The sequence below is a fragment of the Anomaloglossus baeobatrachus genome, chromosome 2 (genome assembly GCF_048569485.1).
Source record: "Anomaloglossus baeobatrachus isolate aAnoBae1 chromosome 2, aAnoBae1.hap1, whole genome shotgun sequence".
NCBI lineage: Eukaryota > Metazoa > Chordata > Amphibia > Anura > Aromobatidae > Anomaloglossus > Anomaloglossus baeobatrachus.
In genome coordinates, this window is record NC_134354.1 from 477,647,253 (window position 1) to 477,663,430 (window position 16,178).

A 16,178-nucleotide genomic window follows, 5' to 3' on the forward strand; every position below is an offset into this window, starting at 1 on the left:
AATGAGGGATAGTCCTAGCTGTAGACCGGACTGTGGAAGGGACAGGAGGGTCGGCTAGGCCAAAAAGGTCAAAGGACACTTTGGAGCTCGAGTCAAGGCAGAGATGACTTCGGGAAGGATATCAGAAGTCGCTAAGATCCAGGACTCAAGAGCTATGCCGTCAAGAACTCTGACGGGAAAAACGGACCTTTTGAGAAAAGGTCTGAACGGTCCGGAAGATGCCATGGCAACCCAACGGACAGAAGGAGCAGGTCAGAGGACCAAGCCCGCTTGGGTCAGTCTGGAAGAATGACCCGACGGCCCCCTTTTACCGATCTTGCGCAGGACTCTGGACAAGAGGTAGAGGGTGAAATTCGAAAAGAGACAAGCTGGGATCAAACATGAACCAGTGTGTCTACCGCAAAACCTGAGGATTGTGGACCGCGGTTGGACAGCTGAAATAGCCTCCCTCGTAGTTTTCACATCTAGGATGTGGACTGCGGATACGGTGGACTAGGAGTCCCTTGTCCACTGAGGAATGTTGAGCCGCCAAGATTGCCAGGCGGCTGAGCGTCCCGCCCTGGAAGCTGAAATAGGAAAACGCTGTCACGTTGTCCGACTGGACTCGAATGTGCCTAGCCGCTCACAGATGGGGAAGGCTTGGAGAGCCAGAAATACAGCAGTGATTTCCAGCACATTGATCCAGAGGGCTGATTCGGACAGAGTCCAAGCGCCCTGCGCTCCACGGTGGAGATATCCTGCTCCCCAGGCAGATAGGCTAGCATCCTGGTGAGGATCACCCGGGACGGGCCAGAGAGGAGCGCCCTTGAGACAGAGTGGCCGAAGCCACCACTGAAAACGAGCCTCTGGTCAGTGGCGAAGCCACCACCCCGTGGGAGGATTGAGTTCGCTTGTACAGCGGAAAACATCCAGTCTCAGAGGACGCAGGGGAAACTGGGCAAGGAACCGCTTCCATTGACGCCCCTGGTTCGAAGTCAGAGTGGACTTAGACAGAAAGACAAGCCACCCGAATAGGTCAGCGTGGCGAGAGTGAGCGAAGCACTCTGCTAAGAGTCAGCACTGGATGAAGCCCCAACAAGAAGGCTGACCAGGGCAAAAGATCACTGCCAAACCCTAGGGGGGCAAGGACCGTAATCACAGCTGCCTCAATGATAATACTCGATGGGCCTTGGCTAATCCCAAGGGAAGAGCCACGAATTGGACCACTCCGATTGTCAAAACGTAGTCAACGCTGGTGAGAAACTGCGATTGACTCCTGCCGATAGGCAGCTCTGATGCCGATGGCTGCTAAGGAATCTCCTTGGGCTCTTGATTGATCCGGTGCGAAAAACACACGGAACAAAACCGAGACTCCATGTGAAAACGCCCCACCTGGCTATGCTTGAAAAGCTAACGATCCAGGTCGGAAGGCACCGCCCTCTTCGGGGACTAGGAATAGATTTAAGCAAAATCTCAGAACCGTTCCCAGTCGGGAACCGGTACAATTACTCCATTGGCCAGCAAGAAATGCCACAGCCTGTGAGAAGGCGGCGGCCTTGGAGCCGGGAGGAGTTGACAGAAAAAAATCTGTTTGGCGGGTGGACAGAAGTCCATCCTGTAGCCCAGGGAGATATAATGTCGCCCCCATTTAACGGAGACGTGTTAGAACCCTACGTCGCCAAGTGGAGAGAGCCTGCCAACGACCAAGGAGGTTGTTGGCGTGGCTAAATAGCTCGGAGGAAACTGACTCAGTGACAGCATCTCCTGCGGTTTTCTGAAGACGCAGCTTCGAGCCATTTGGTTCCATGAACCTAGGCTGAGCTAGAGGACGATCAGATGGAGGAACGGAAACCATCGAAACCTCAACTGATTCCTGCCCTGGACAGGTTCCCTGGTTTAGGTTTGTGGCGAGGAAGCACACTCCCCGCCAAGAGCTTCCTTAATTTCACCCAGCTTGGTTCCGGGGAAACTGGGCCCACCAAGGGGGAGCCCAGCCAGGAACCTCCATAGAGGCATCTGCCTTCCAATTTCGAAGCCACAGGAGCCTGCGGATAGCGAGGAAGGTAGCCCAGACCACCGCCGTGCGGCGTCTAGCATGGCAGACCTGGCAGAGGATGAAAAGACTGAAGTCTGGAGTTCAGGCAACCGTTTTGGGGATAGAGTCCCTGTGAGAGAATGCATCTCCTCCAGAGAAGCAGAGAAGTTACAAAAAAACCGCACTGCTGTAAGCTGAGGAGAACAAGCTCCTGCCGTTCCCATACCGACTTGGCCCAAAGGACAACCGGGCGGACCGCAGAACCTTAAGTGAGGAGCCATCAGCCACTGACATAACGGTCCGGGCTGAGCCACCTGAAGTGAATGAGCCCGCTTCTTGACCACCATTGGTGGACAGGGGAAACACAGTCCTCAGAAACACGCTTCATCTCAGAGCGGATTGAGGTCCAGTACAAAATTAATGTACGGTAGAATCCTATAGAGGTGCCGTCAGCCACTGATACAACTAACCGGGCAGTCTAGACCGGAGTGGCTACCCTCTCTGAAGGGAGGGGGAGACAGGCAGCAGAACCCCGCTGTGGGGTCTGCAGGATAGGCTGTGGGCTTGGACGCAGCGGGCTGAAAACTGGAGTGGTTAAGTAACACACTCCTTGACCTGCTAAAGGTAAACTGTGCCTTTCTGCCAGCGGGGAATACTCCCCTGATCAGGCGGACACAAGAATAATGGACGCAAGCCAATCATTCGCATCTGCGTCACCTACGGACGGATCAATGTACATAAAGTAGCGTCCGTGTCCGCGGTAGAGACATCTTCCTCGTCCGGTGAATCAGCTCGTAATCGGAGCTGCGGGACGGGGAGGACAGGGGACCCTGCGTCTCCCTGTCAGGAGAACGGGGTCTGAGCCCAGAAGGAGAGTCCCTTGTGAGCTTGGCCGAGCGAGCAGAAAACGCCCTGAGAGGGGGACTGCATGCTCAGCAGATGCCGGGACAGCCGACCCCTGGAAATAGGAATCCCATGGGGGTCAGCCACCGAAACCGGAGCAGCTGGAGGGACCATTAATGAGCCCCCATGCTGAGGGGCCACAGTGGTTAGGAGCTCGGTATAGCCGTACGAGACTAATAAAAAAACAGCCTGCAGCCTCGCTCTGTGAGACATGCTGCAGAGGTGGGGGCTCTGTCTAGCATGCGTAGAATACCCAAGACAGGGGTTCAGCCTGGGGAGACTCCCACCTAAGAACCATTACAGTGTGCCGGTTCAGGCAATATGAGGTTACATGCAGCACATGTAGAGTACAGCCTTGTAGCTTTGCTGCTAGAGTGAGACATGCTGCTGAGGAGGAGATTCTATGATAAAGAATTAACTCCTTCAGAATGCCTGAGAGTGTATAAAAAGTGCACAACCAGAGGTTGTGACTTATCAGGCCATATTATGAGTGCCCTCCGGATTCCAAGCCTGGACCCTCAGCCAGTATTCCCTCCCTGTGCTGCCGGGCAGCCAGCGCCGACCAGTGTACTAAGACGCTGAGAAAATGGCGCCAGAGTGAGGGGGGGAGGCGAGGGTTAACCCAGGAGCGGGAATCGGAGGGCGAAGGAGATGTACAGGGGAGGGAATCATCACCTCAAAAAGGAGCGTCCTCCCCTGTGCAGAGCGGCCGGCGGGCGGCTCTGCAGCGTCCCCCTGCATGCCTGACATGCAGGGGAACGAAACGAAACTAGGCCGCGGCTGAAGCCGGGGCCTAAAGTTATGCATGCGGCCGAAAATCAGGCCTCATCGGCGCGGTTCTCAGTAAAAACTGTGGAACCGGCCGGAAACACAGTAAACAAGGCAGCATTATTCAGCAATCACTGTCCCCCCCAATAAAAGAGCCCCACATTGCAGAAAGACCCTCTGAATAAACGTCTCTATACTTAGCTTTGAGACGCAGGGTCCAGTCCCTGTGGGGTGGGGGTCAGTGCTCCGTCCAGCAGGGTCCTGCACAAGGGCTGCGGATGGAGGCCGGTCTCCTGCAAGGCAGTGAGAACCGTGTTGGCTCCCACTTCAAATCAGAGCCCCTAAGGGATGTTGAAGGAGCGCGGCATGAAGGGCTCCTGCCCTGAAGTCAACCTTAACAGCACCGCCGCCAGGGGGGTGAGAAGGGACATGCCGGGAGTCCAGTGGACCCGCATTTCTTCCAAATCTTTGTAAAAATGAAAAATCAAAAAGGGATGCATGTGTGTGTGTGGATCCTCCTGACACAAAGCAAGAAACTGGCTAGATCTGGCTAGCAGGGGGTGTATATGCTAGGAGGGAGGAGCTACACGTTTTTGAGTGTAGTAACTTTGTGTGTCCTCCGGGGGCAGTAGCTATACACCCATGGTCTGGGTCTCCCATAGGAACGATAAAGAAATTTTAATTTGTGATAAAATGAATAACAATTGGCATCTGCATACATATTGACCCCATTTGCTGTGAAGCCCTTAAAAGTTTCTGGTGCAAGCAGTTACCTTCATAAGTCCCATGCTTAGTGGAAGGAAACCACCTGTGTGTACTCTAAAGGCTGCTTTACACGCAGCGACATCGCTAGCGATGTCGCTGGTGAAATCACCTGCCCCCGTCGGTTGTGCATCATGGGCACAACATCGCTCGGACCCGTCACACGGGACTTACTTGCCTAGCGACGTCGCTGTGGTCGGCAAACTGCCTCCTTTCTAAGGGGGAGGTTCGTTCGGCATCTATTGGCCGTCACTAAGCGACCGGCCAATTGAAGCAGAGGGGCGGAAATGAGCAGGACGTAACATCCCGCCTACCTCCGTCCTTCCGCATTGCCGGTGTAAACAACTTGATTATTGCATCATCATAATGATTAAAATCCTGATGTTCCCATTTTACTACAGTAAATTTATCACAAACTTGAGCCATGTATGAGGGAGTTGTGGAATCGGAATCAGGGAAATTGAGGAGTCAGGTTTGGCTTACCGACTCCACAGCCCTGTGGTCACACATAAATGCTGCAGCACAGTTCCTCCATCACTGGAAGCCGATCGGCAAAAAATCTTGCTACGAGAGTGGCAGAGGTGGTGAATATAGTGGATTTATACTTAATAAACATAAGATCAGTTTTTGTTATGTAAAGTCTGGTTGTACTGGAGCCGATTTAAAGCTTCATTTGGTTAAAATGACGAAAGTTCCGATATCCTTATAAATTTTTGCCTACTAAACTGACTGTACAAAGACTGGTTGCAGATCCGACTAAGCAATCACAATGGAAAAAATATTTCTGAGTATACACACACACACACACACACACTATCTATATAGGTATCCACTATAGTATAGCCTATACTGTGTAACTATATATTTAGGATAACCAATATTCCCTTTAGGATATGGAGAGGAAAGTAATTTTCACTTAGCATTTCAATTTTCTACAATGAGATACAAACCTGCTGGGAATGTAGGATTTAAAATTCAGAAATGAATTGTCTTGTCACTGGAGATTCACAAAATGAGGGCAAACCTTGGAAAAAAATCTCATTTACGCAGTGTTTCGGGCTGCTGTGAATTGCGCTACTGAGCGGGTTAAGCAGGTAGATGAAAATGTATCAACATAACCTCATTTCATACTAGAGAGGCCACTAGACAGTATTACATTTAACTTGTAATTGAGCAATTTGTCTGGAGGAAGTACAAGTAAAAACACAGCTCAAACGAGATCAGATAAAATAAGATATACACCGTGTGCAGAATTATTAGGCAAGTTGTATTTTAGAGGATTTTTTTTATTATTGATCAACAACTATGTTTTCAATCAACCCAAAAGACTCAAATATCAAAGCTTAATATTTTTGTAAGTTGGAGTGGTTTTTTTTTTTAGATTTGGCTATCTTAGGAGGATATCTGTTTGTGCAGGTAACTATTACTGGGCAGAATTATTAGGCAACTTAATAAAAACCAAATATATTCCCGTCTCACTTGTTTATTTTCACCAGGTAAACCAATATAACTGCACAAAATTTAGAAAATAAACATTTGACATGTAAAAACAAAACCCAATAAAATTAGTGACCAATATAGCCACCTTTCGTTGTGATGACACTCAACAGCCTACCATCCATAGATTCTGTCAGTTGCTTGATCTGTTTACGATCAACATTGCATGCAGCAGCCACCACAGCCTCCCAGACACTGTTCCGAGAGGTGTACTGTTTTCCCTCCCTGTAGATCTCACATTTTATGAGGGACCACAGGTTCTCTATGGGGTTCAGATCAGGTGAACAAGGGGGCCATGTCATTATTTTTTTCATCTTTTAGACCTTTACTGGCCAGCCACGCTGTGGAGTAGTTGGATGCATGTGATGGAGCATTGTCCTGCATGAAAATGATGTTTTTCTTCAATGATACCAACTTCTTCCTGTACCACTGCTTGAAGAAGTGGTCTTCCAGAAACTGGTAGTAGGTCTGGGAGTTGAACTTCACTCCATCCTCAACCCGAAAAGGTCCCACAAGCTCATATTTGATGATACCAGCCCATACCAGTACCCCACCCCCACCTTGCTGGCGTCTGAGTTGGAGGGGAGCTCTCTGGCCTTTACTGATCCAGCCTCTGGCCCATCCATTTGGCCCATCAAGAGTCACTCTCATTTAATCAGTCCACAAAACCTTTGAAAAATCAGTCTTGACGTTTTAGCTTATGTTTCTTGTTCAAAGGTGGTCATTTTTCAGCCTTCCTTACTTTGGCCATGTCCCAGAGTGTGCCACACCTTGTGCTTTCGGTGATCACGCTTCAAAAGTTTGGCATTTTCAAGACTGCTGCATCCCTCTGCAAGACATCTCACAATTTTGGACTTTTCAGAGCCCGTCAAATCTATCTTCTGACCCATTTTGCCAAAGGAAAGGAAGTTGCCTAATAATTAAGCCTCCCTTATATAGGGTGTTGATATCATTACACCAAACCCCTCCTCATTACAGAGATGCACATGGCTCTCAAGCCTATACAGCTTGGAGTAGGACAACATGTATAAAAAGTATCATGTGATCAAAATACTCATTTGCCTAATAATTCTGCACACAGTGTACACTATGATTTACAAAGTATTTAATAATAAAGAAATACGAAGAAGAGTCCACTACACTTTTGCATAGACATTTCTGATCTGCAAAAAAAGATGACTGAATTACTACAGTATTTCCCCCAAAACAGTATTTGGTAGGTAAAAATAATAATGGGGTTACGTATACAAGTAAGAAACTGTACTCTGGGCTTCAATTCAGAGCACTACAGGTCTATATACACATGGTCATATGCGTGAGGTTTAAAGATCCTGTAACATCCAGCCACCAATCCAGTTATTCCACCACGTAGACCTATGGACATAACATTGCTGGAGCACAGTACTTATTGCTTAAAGCGCACCAATCAGCAGGATTTTCCTATATAAACTAAAGCCAGTGCTATACTGGCGCTATCAGGCTGATTCTATACATAACTTTAGTTGTCAGCTAGGAAGTGTAGGTTTTGAAACAGAAGCAAATAAAGCTTGTAAAATGAACAGGCTTTTGATTGACTGCAGCAGTTAAAAGCTGGGGTGGGTTTGATAGAGATTCCTGCTCCCCACCTGTTCCTCCCCTATCTTTTATTTATGATAATTCCATTATAGAGGCATTTTACTAATGGTTATGACTAAATCATGGTAGCCAGAAGGATCGTGCTGACGTCATACCCATGTGGTACAGAAGGGGCAGGGTCCCAGCCAACAAAAAAAATAATGTTGCTTTCTGGTATCAGCTATGTTGGCTGAGGGAACCTTCTTGTCACATGGGTATGATGTTAGCAAGGTCCTTCCAGCCACCATGATTTATATCCACAAACTTCTATAATGGAATTAGCATAAATAGATAGGGGGAGGAACAACAGGCGGGGGGGGCAAGAATCACTATGAATACTCACTGATCGGCACCTGCTGTCAATAAAAAAAAACTGTTCATTTTACAAGCTTCCCTTGCTTGTGTTTTAAAACCTATACATCCAAGCTAACAACTAATGATATGTATAGAATCAGCCTGATGGTGTCAATATAGCACTGGCTTTAGGTTATATACGAAAATCCTGGTGATTGGTGTGCTTTAATTATGAAGGATAAGAAGAAAAATCCAGCTCACCGCACTGCCTTGCTGGTATGATCCAAGACCCGCGCACGGAAGTGGTTTGGCAGCCAATCAATACAGGAAAATGAGTCCTGACGACTATTCAGACCACTCGGATATCTAGTTCCTAGGGTGAAGATCCACAACCAGCAATAGAGAATTTTTATATCTCTATTTTTTAACATGTATGTCATTGTATGTCTATCGTATGTTTTATACAAATCACTCTGTTGTAACTTCCATTCTGTTGGATCTCCTGCAACTACCAGTTTGGGAGTTGCCCTGAGTAACCAGTACAGGAGCTCTTGATTATGGGAAGTGGGGAGATCTAACAAAAGGAAGCCGGCATCATTTATTATCAGAACATGATTAAGACCTGAGCGTCGAAACGCGTTGTTCTGCTGGTCACACGACATATATCACTTACCTGCTGGATTTTTTAACTATAATCTTCAATAAAATGGACTTTTAATATTTATCCCTAGCGATGGAAACTTTGCTCTTTTTCCTTTAATTATGAAGGTTCATGAAATAAAATTGCCAGTATACAGGGAAATCACGCGCAATATTAGAAGAGATAGAAGCAGAAAACTAAAGTTAAAAGGGTTGACGGATGACAAGATATTGAGGACTTATCAAATCTGTGGTGGTCAAAAACTAGTATTTCCACTGAACTGGTAACATCTGTCCTCCACCTAAACTGATAACCCAAAGAAAGGAACTGTAAGGCCGGGGCACACGATTATATAGCATTCAGATGAGATATGCTAGTGACACTCAACTCTACTGCGAGCGTGAGCCGTGTCATTCACTGGGATCCGATTCTCACAAGCAGAATACTCAGGGGAACAGCAGGTATTTAAGAAAATCAAATGTTCACTTTTGACTTGGAGAAAGGTCCTCTCTTATCTTCTATGAAAAGTCTTATTTTTATTTATTTTTAAGGTTTTATTGCCCTACTAATTAGAAGCAGATCGGTGGGGTCCAGGTTCTGAGACCCCCTATTTCTTGCTCAAACCACCTTTCTCCCAAAGGGTGTGGAGACAGGAGTACACAGCTCCGAGATTAGCACCCACAGAGCCTTCTACTGCGTCCTTAATCAGAGCTGGATACTTTTTAAGCTTATCAGAGTTTAGTAAACCCAAATGTACGAAGCATGAATGTCATTGTGTCAGACAGCTTGCATTACACGGACAAGCACACGCTCCCAGGTTGGCACCATAGATTCAAGCATGACAAACACTTTGAATTGCAAATAGGGTTTTGTACATCACGTCTGTGCCACTATTAACCTTTGTACTGATCAAGGCAATCACCTGTAGACACATCTCCTGGTAACCCCATGTGTAGAAACAAATGTAAACAGAAGCAGGAAGGAAAAATTATATTGGAGAACGGGGCAGAAAAAAATAAGAAAAGTTTCCATTGGATTTTGAACGAGAGCAAAATGTTTTCAGCCTTTTTAGAAGACAACCACCTGAAGAAATACATGAAACGGTCATAAAATCTCTCCCTGTGCACCCTATTCATTATGATGGCGCAGGGTAAACTCAAAAGCACAAGTAAGCAAGTATACATAAAGCAATAATTTTCGCTACGCCAGCTATCACAAGATATCGTACCTGCGACGAGGGCGGGGACTATCGCGTGCAACATCGCAGCATCGGCTTGCGATGTTGCAACGCGCAAAGCCCACCTAAAGGCTGCTTTACACCAGACAATCTATCGTGCGATAGATCGTCAGGGGTCACGGTTTTTGTGACGCACATCCGGCATCGCTGGCGATGCCGGCCTGTGTGACATCTCCTAGCGACGCAGTATCGCTCACAAATCGTGAGTCGTGTACTGCTCGCTAGGTTCCATAATATCGTTTAATTTAGTTGTTCATCGTTTCCGGGGTAGCACACGTCGCTCCGTGTGAAACCCCGGGAACGATGAACAGCAGCTCACCTGCGTCACGCGGCCGCCGCCGGCTATGTGAAGGAAGGAGGTGGGCGGGATGTTTACGTCCCGCTCATCTCCGCCCCTCCGCTTCCATTGGCCGGCGGCCGTGTGACGTCGCTGTGACGCCGAACGTCCCTCCCACTCCAAGAAGTGGACGTTCGCCGCCCACAGCGAGGTCGCACGAGAGGCAAGTACGTGTGACGGGGGTTACTGACTTTGTGCGACACGGGCAGCGATTTGCCCGTGACGCAAAAAGGACGGGGGCGGGTACGATCGATTGTGAAATCGCACAATCGGTCGTACCGTGTAAAGCAGCCTTTAGTGTTCTCAGACTACAATACCGCTTACCTGTCTGCCATAAAGTATGAAGACAGAGTTGCCAATACCGATGACCACGGTGAGTCCAACCCAAACCTTGAAACCCATGCCCTGAAGCAGTCTGGCCAAGGATCCCCCGGCCATGCACCTGCAGAGATCAACGGGAAGAATAGGGAGGCTTCAGTGTGGGCTCAGCTGGAGCTCCAGGGCAGCGGTGCAGTTGGCAGTTGCGTCACGTACGGGATAGTCTGGCACCTTGATCAAGGGCGAAGCTACGGCTTCATCCAAGAGTACGGGACGAGAGTCAAGGTGTATGTAAATGATGGCTCAGCATGCGAGGATCTCGCTCTGACCTGCTGGGGACCGGGTCTGCTTTGTGACACAGGATGGGTCCTATGGGTGGTATATAGTGGCAGTGATCCATGCAATGGCCAAAGGAGTTTTCCGCGAGGTGTAGTGGGCAGAAAATGCATGCCTCAACGAAAACCACCTAGCCTTGTTTCAACTGCATACCTGCCACCTCCATGGCAAAGCAAAGACCTGAAGTGGCCAAAGGTTTGTTTTGTATTTTTCCCTCCTTCCTAGTTGTTTTGGGCATATTGTGCTCACCTCTGCTGGAATGCGGACTCGTTGAGCAGGTGATAAACCCACTCATCACCTGCACTGTGGACACTGCCCTAGCCCCATGGACTTTATCTTCGCTTAGAGGACATTGCTCCCTGCCCCACGGACTTCGGACTTTGCCCTTATGTCGAGGATATTGCACCTTTGTCCCAAAGACTTTGCCGGTGTCACTGGACATTGTTGCTCAACAGGGACTTGCATCTGCAGAGAGGGGAGGACGACGGTACTGTTGGATCCTGAGGAGTGGGCCCGGGTCTGTAGTGCGCAGTGCTACAAACAGGCAGGCGCATGGACAGTACTGCGCACAGCAGGTAAAGGACTGTTGAGAATTGTTGCTTATGGGTGGCCTGTTTTAAAAAGTTGGGTTTTTTTATACCCTTGTTTCGTATCTGGACGAGTAATGGACTCTAAAATTAATTTTATAGGTGAGGTAAAAAGTTGTGATCATGGAAGACCACATTTAAAAGGGAACCTATCAGGTTAAATATGCACCCAGAAGCACGAGCAGTTCTGGGTGCCTATTGCTAATCCCTGCCTAGCAGCTCCAGCCTATAGTAGCATAGATAAAGGGATCTTTAAAAAAAATATTTCTAAAGATCCCATATGATATGCTAATGAGGTCAGCGACTAGTCACAAGGGCGTTACTTCCCTTGGCTAGTCGCCTCCCTTAGCATGTAAGTGTGGGTGTGCTAACATGCTAATGAATGCACAGTGTCAGAGGATTTTCGCGCTCATCTCTCTGGTGCCATCGCATCAGACTGTGGATTTCAGCTCAGTGCACATAATCTCGAACTTTTGGTCAAGCGCAATATAAAGCCGGGTGTATACGTCCTGGCTTCAAAATAATGCAGTGCGCATGACGAAAGTCCAGGATCATGCACACTGAGCCGAAGTCCAGTGATGGCAGCAGAGGCGAGTGCGACCATCCTCTGACACTGCGCATTCATTAGAACGCCTACAGGGGCGTTCCTACATGCTAAGGGGGTGACTAGCCAAGGGAAGTAACGCCCTTGCGACTAGTCGCCGGCCTCATTAGCATATCATATGTGATCTTTAGAAATACTTTTTCTAAAGATCTCTTTATGTTTGCTACTAGATGCTGGGACAGTTAGGCAAGGATTAGCAATATGCACCCAGAACTGCTCGTGGCTCTGGGTGCATATTGCACCGGACAGGTTCCCTTTAAGTGGGGAGGCATAAAGGAGGTGGTCGCGTTTACCCCCACCACCATAATGGTATACCATTCCCTGTGGTTCTAAAAAAGTTTTAATAAAGTGTATAGTATGTTAGATATGTTTTTTGATATAGCAGCGCAGACCTTATGCAGAGGATGGCATCACCTAGCACTGAGGCCTGGTAAGACCAAGTATATTGTTATATATAAGTGATATGAAGGTTTTAGCAAGCTGGTGGGTACTTCCTGGCTAGAGGGAATCTTAGAGTCAAGATGGGAGGAGTGACAGATGGCCATGGGGTTGGTTAGAGACACAGTCTTTGTGAGGTGCCAGTTCTAGAGAACGGTCCAAGTTTGGAGACGCGGCGAGGAAGTCTAGCCAGTCGGGAATCCAGACTTATCCTTGAAGGGTCCAGAGCCTACGGCTCACCCTGCACATGCTTAGGGAAGTCAAGTGGCTGGTGCAGTAGAAGGTAGTGGAGGAACAGAGGCAAAGGCCTGGCAGCTGGCAGACACGAGGTCCCGTAAAGCGGGAACAGGCAAAGAACCCTAGGAAGTACATGTAGCAGAACCGTAGAAAAGAAGGCCATGTCTGTTGCAATGGTTGAAGAGGAAATAAAAAGTCAAAGTTTAAAAAAAAGTAAGAGTCACACATCCCGGCCAAAGTAATATGCAGATACAGGCACTCTAGGGAAGGAGTGTAGAGCCCCTCCGGCCAGGCACGCGTACCTTCCTTCACATGCACAGTTCACCTCCACAAAAAGATACACCAACAGTTCCCACCTCATAAAATATGATGGTGCAAAGTCTATCCATACACAGTAGGATTGTCCCCACATCCCTTTCTCTACCACAGTTTGCTGGCCCTCACACAATATAATGGCCTCCATAGCACCACCATTATTATGAACCACAAAGTTTCCCTTGACAAATACAAACTAAGAAAATTAAAAAACCTCACCTAGCCCAATTTCCCTTCTGCACTGCTCTGGTCTGTGTGTGGGCTGAGGCTCAGTGCAGCAGGTATGACCCAGTAGTGGTGGGGTGCAGGGAGCCAACGGCTTGGTCAACTGTATAACATCTTGATAATGTAGATACTGTTGAAATTGAGATGCCGGGTGCAGGTGTAGTTTGGCACCAGGCTCCAATGTCATTATCATATAAGTAGGGAATCATTTAATTTTTGGGTGTAATAACTATTTAATTTACTGTAGTATATTTCTGTCTGCTCGATAGGTTGGTATAATTAAGATATAAAAAAAAAGCACCATTGTATCTGTGTTATTAATATATTAATGGACCTCTGACATAATGAGAAAGATTATGTGAATTGGAATGTTAATTCTTGTTTCAAACCACAAATAATCAAGAAAGACGTATAAGAAGTTCTGTGTAACGTGTAAATGTACACAAATGAGCTTTCTTACAGCAGCAAGTATTATATCAGAGTTTGGTGGACCATAGTTTGTTTTTTCTTTCTATAAAAGAACTGCTTGTATTTGAGGTAATGTTCACACATTCAGTATTTGGTCAGTATTTTACATCAGTATTTGTAAGCCAAAACCAGGGGTGAGTGAAAAAAGCAGAAGTGGTGCTCGTGTCTCCATTATAGAAATACTGATGTAAAATACTGAGTGTGGCCTAACTATGCTTTCTGAAACCATGTGAAGGCCGGTTTCAGACGTCCGTGTTTGAGGTACTTGTGACATCTGTTTTTAACACTGATGCCACACGTACCCATGTTATTATTTGCTGTTACTCAAACATCCATGTTTCCACACTGACCGTGTGACCTCTCATGACCCCGCACGCACGCACACACACGTCCGTTTTTTCTCCGGCAGTACGGGTGTCACACAGATCGCACACTGATGTGATCCGTGTGACATTAGTGTGACAGATACCGGAGAAAACACAGGTCTTTTTAATAAAAATATTTTCTATATTTAGCTCTCTCCAGCGATGCTGTCTCTGACTCTGCTGCCTCCTGCACCTGACCCCCGCTCATTATACTCACTGAATATTCAGTGCACTGAGGAGCTGGAAGCAGCAATTATTATTATTATTTATTATTATTATAGCGCCATTTATTCCATGGCGCTTTACAAGTGAGAGAGGGTATACGTACAACAATCATTAACAGTACAAGACAGACTGGTATAGGAGGAGAGAGGACCCTGCCCGCGAGGGCTCACAGTCTACAGGGAATGGGTGATGGTACAATAGGTGAGGACAGAGCTGGTTGCGCAGTGGTCTACTGGACTGAGGGCTATTGTAGGTTGTAGGCTTGTTGGAAGAGGTGGGTCTTGAGGTTCCTCTTGAAGCTTTCCACGGTAGTGCTGAGGTAGAGCGTTCCAGAGTATGGGGGATGCACAGGAGAAATCTTGTACGCGATTGTGGGAAGAGGAGATGAGAGGAGCAGAGAAGGAGATCTTGTGAGGATCTGAGGTTGCGTGCAGGTAGGTAACGGGAGACTAGGTCACAGATGTAGGGAGGAGACAGGTTGTGCATGGCTTTGTATGTCATGGTTAATATTTTGAACTGGAGTCGTTGGGCGATGGGAAGCCAGTGAAGCGATTGGCAGAGTGGCGAGGCTGGGGAGTAGCGAGGGGAGAGGTGGATTAAGCGGGCCGCAGAGTTTAGGATAGATTGGAGGGGTGCAAGAGTGTTAGAAGGGAGGCCAGAGAGCAGGAGGTTGCAGTAGTCGAGGCGGGAGATGATGAGGGCATGCACTAATGTTTTTGCAGATTCTTGGTTAAGGAAAGCACGGATCCGGGAGATATTTTTGAGTTGTAATCGGCATGAGTTGAAGAGGGCTTGGATGTGTGGCTTGAAGGATAGAGCAGAGTCGAGGGTTACTCCAAGGCAACGAGCTTGTGAGACTGGGGAGAGTAAGCAACCATCAAGTTTGATGGAAAGGCTTGTTGGAGGAGATGAGTGAGGCGGAGGAAAGATAATGAACTCTGTTTTGTCCATGTTAAGTTTTAGGAATTGTGCAGAGAAGAAGGATGAAATAGCAGACAGACATTGTGGGATTTTGGTTAGTAGAGAGGTAATGTCAGGTCCAGAGAGGTAGATCAGTGTGTCATCGGCATAGAGATGATACTGGAAGCCGTGGGACTCTATGAGCTGTCCCAATATCACGCGGGACTTCAGTGTCGGGGACCGCATCGCTGGGTGAGTATATAGCAGAGTGTGTGTCCGTGTGTGAGTGTGTTCAGTGTATACATGCATGTGTGTGTATGTGCTCGATGCATCCATGTGTGTTCTGCTGTGTGTGTGTTTACATATGTGTGTATATGTGTTCAGTGTATAGATGTATGGCTGTATGTATGTATGTATGTATGTATGTATGTATGTATGTATGTATGTATGTATGTATGTATGTATGTATGTATGTATGTGTGTGGTGAGAACCTGTAAGTCGAATCATCGCAGGGACAGCATCGGGGACTCATCACAGTTCCCAAAGAACTCTGATGAACCCGTGAAGCTGTAGCGCGGGGGTCGTCAGGATGTCAGAGTTCATTGGGAACGCCGATAACCTCCTGGATGGTACTGTGCTTGCAGAATACTCACCTGTCCCCGCAGTGCTGTCCTTGGTGGTGCTCTACCCAGCGCTGTCCCCTCGATGCTCCGGCTTCCAGGTCCTGAGTGCGGTGAATAATCGATGAATATAATGAGCGGCGGTCGGGAGCGGGAGGCAGAAGAGCCGGAGAAAGCAGGTAAATATGGAAAATCTTTTTATTTCACAGACCAGTGTTTTCTTCAGTACCTGTCACACGTATGCAAACACGGATGTCACACGCGTGACCATAACCATGCGTGTGACTGGTACCTGATTAATCACGGACATCTGAAATCGGCCTAAAAGGGAATCTGACACCAGGTTTTTGCTACTTAATCTGAGAGCAGCACACCGTAGGGGCAGAGATCCTGATTTCAGCGATGTGTTACTTACTGGGCTGCTTAGTGTAGTTTTGATAAAATCACTTATTAATCAGCAGGAGATCATTAGA

General features: G+C 47.5%; 1 protein-coding gene across 8 annotated transcripts in view; it reads right to left on the minus strand.

Moving 5' to 3' along the window:
* The window catches only part of INPP4A (inositol polyphosphate-4-phosphatase type I A), a 167,076-nt gene that overhangs the window by 115,206 nt on the left and 35,692 nt on the right, over positions 1 to 16,178 (minus strand). The window lies entirely within an intron of this gene.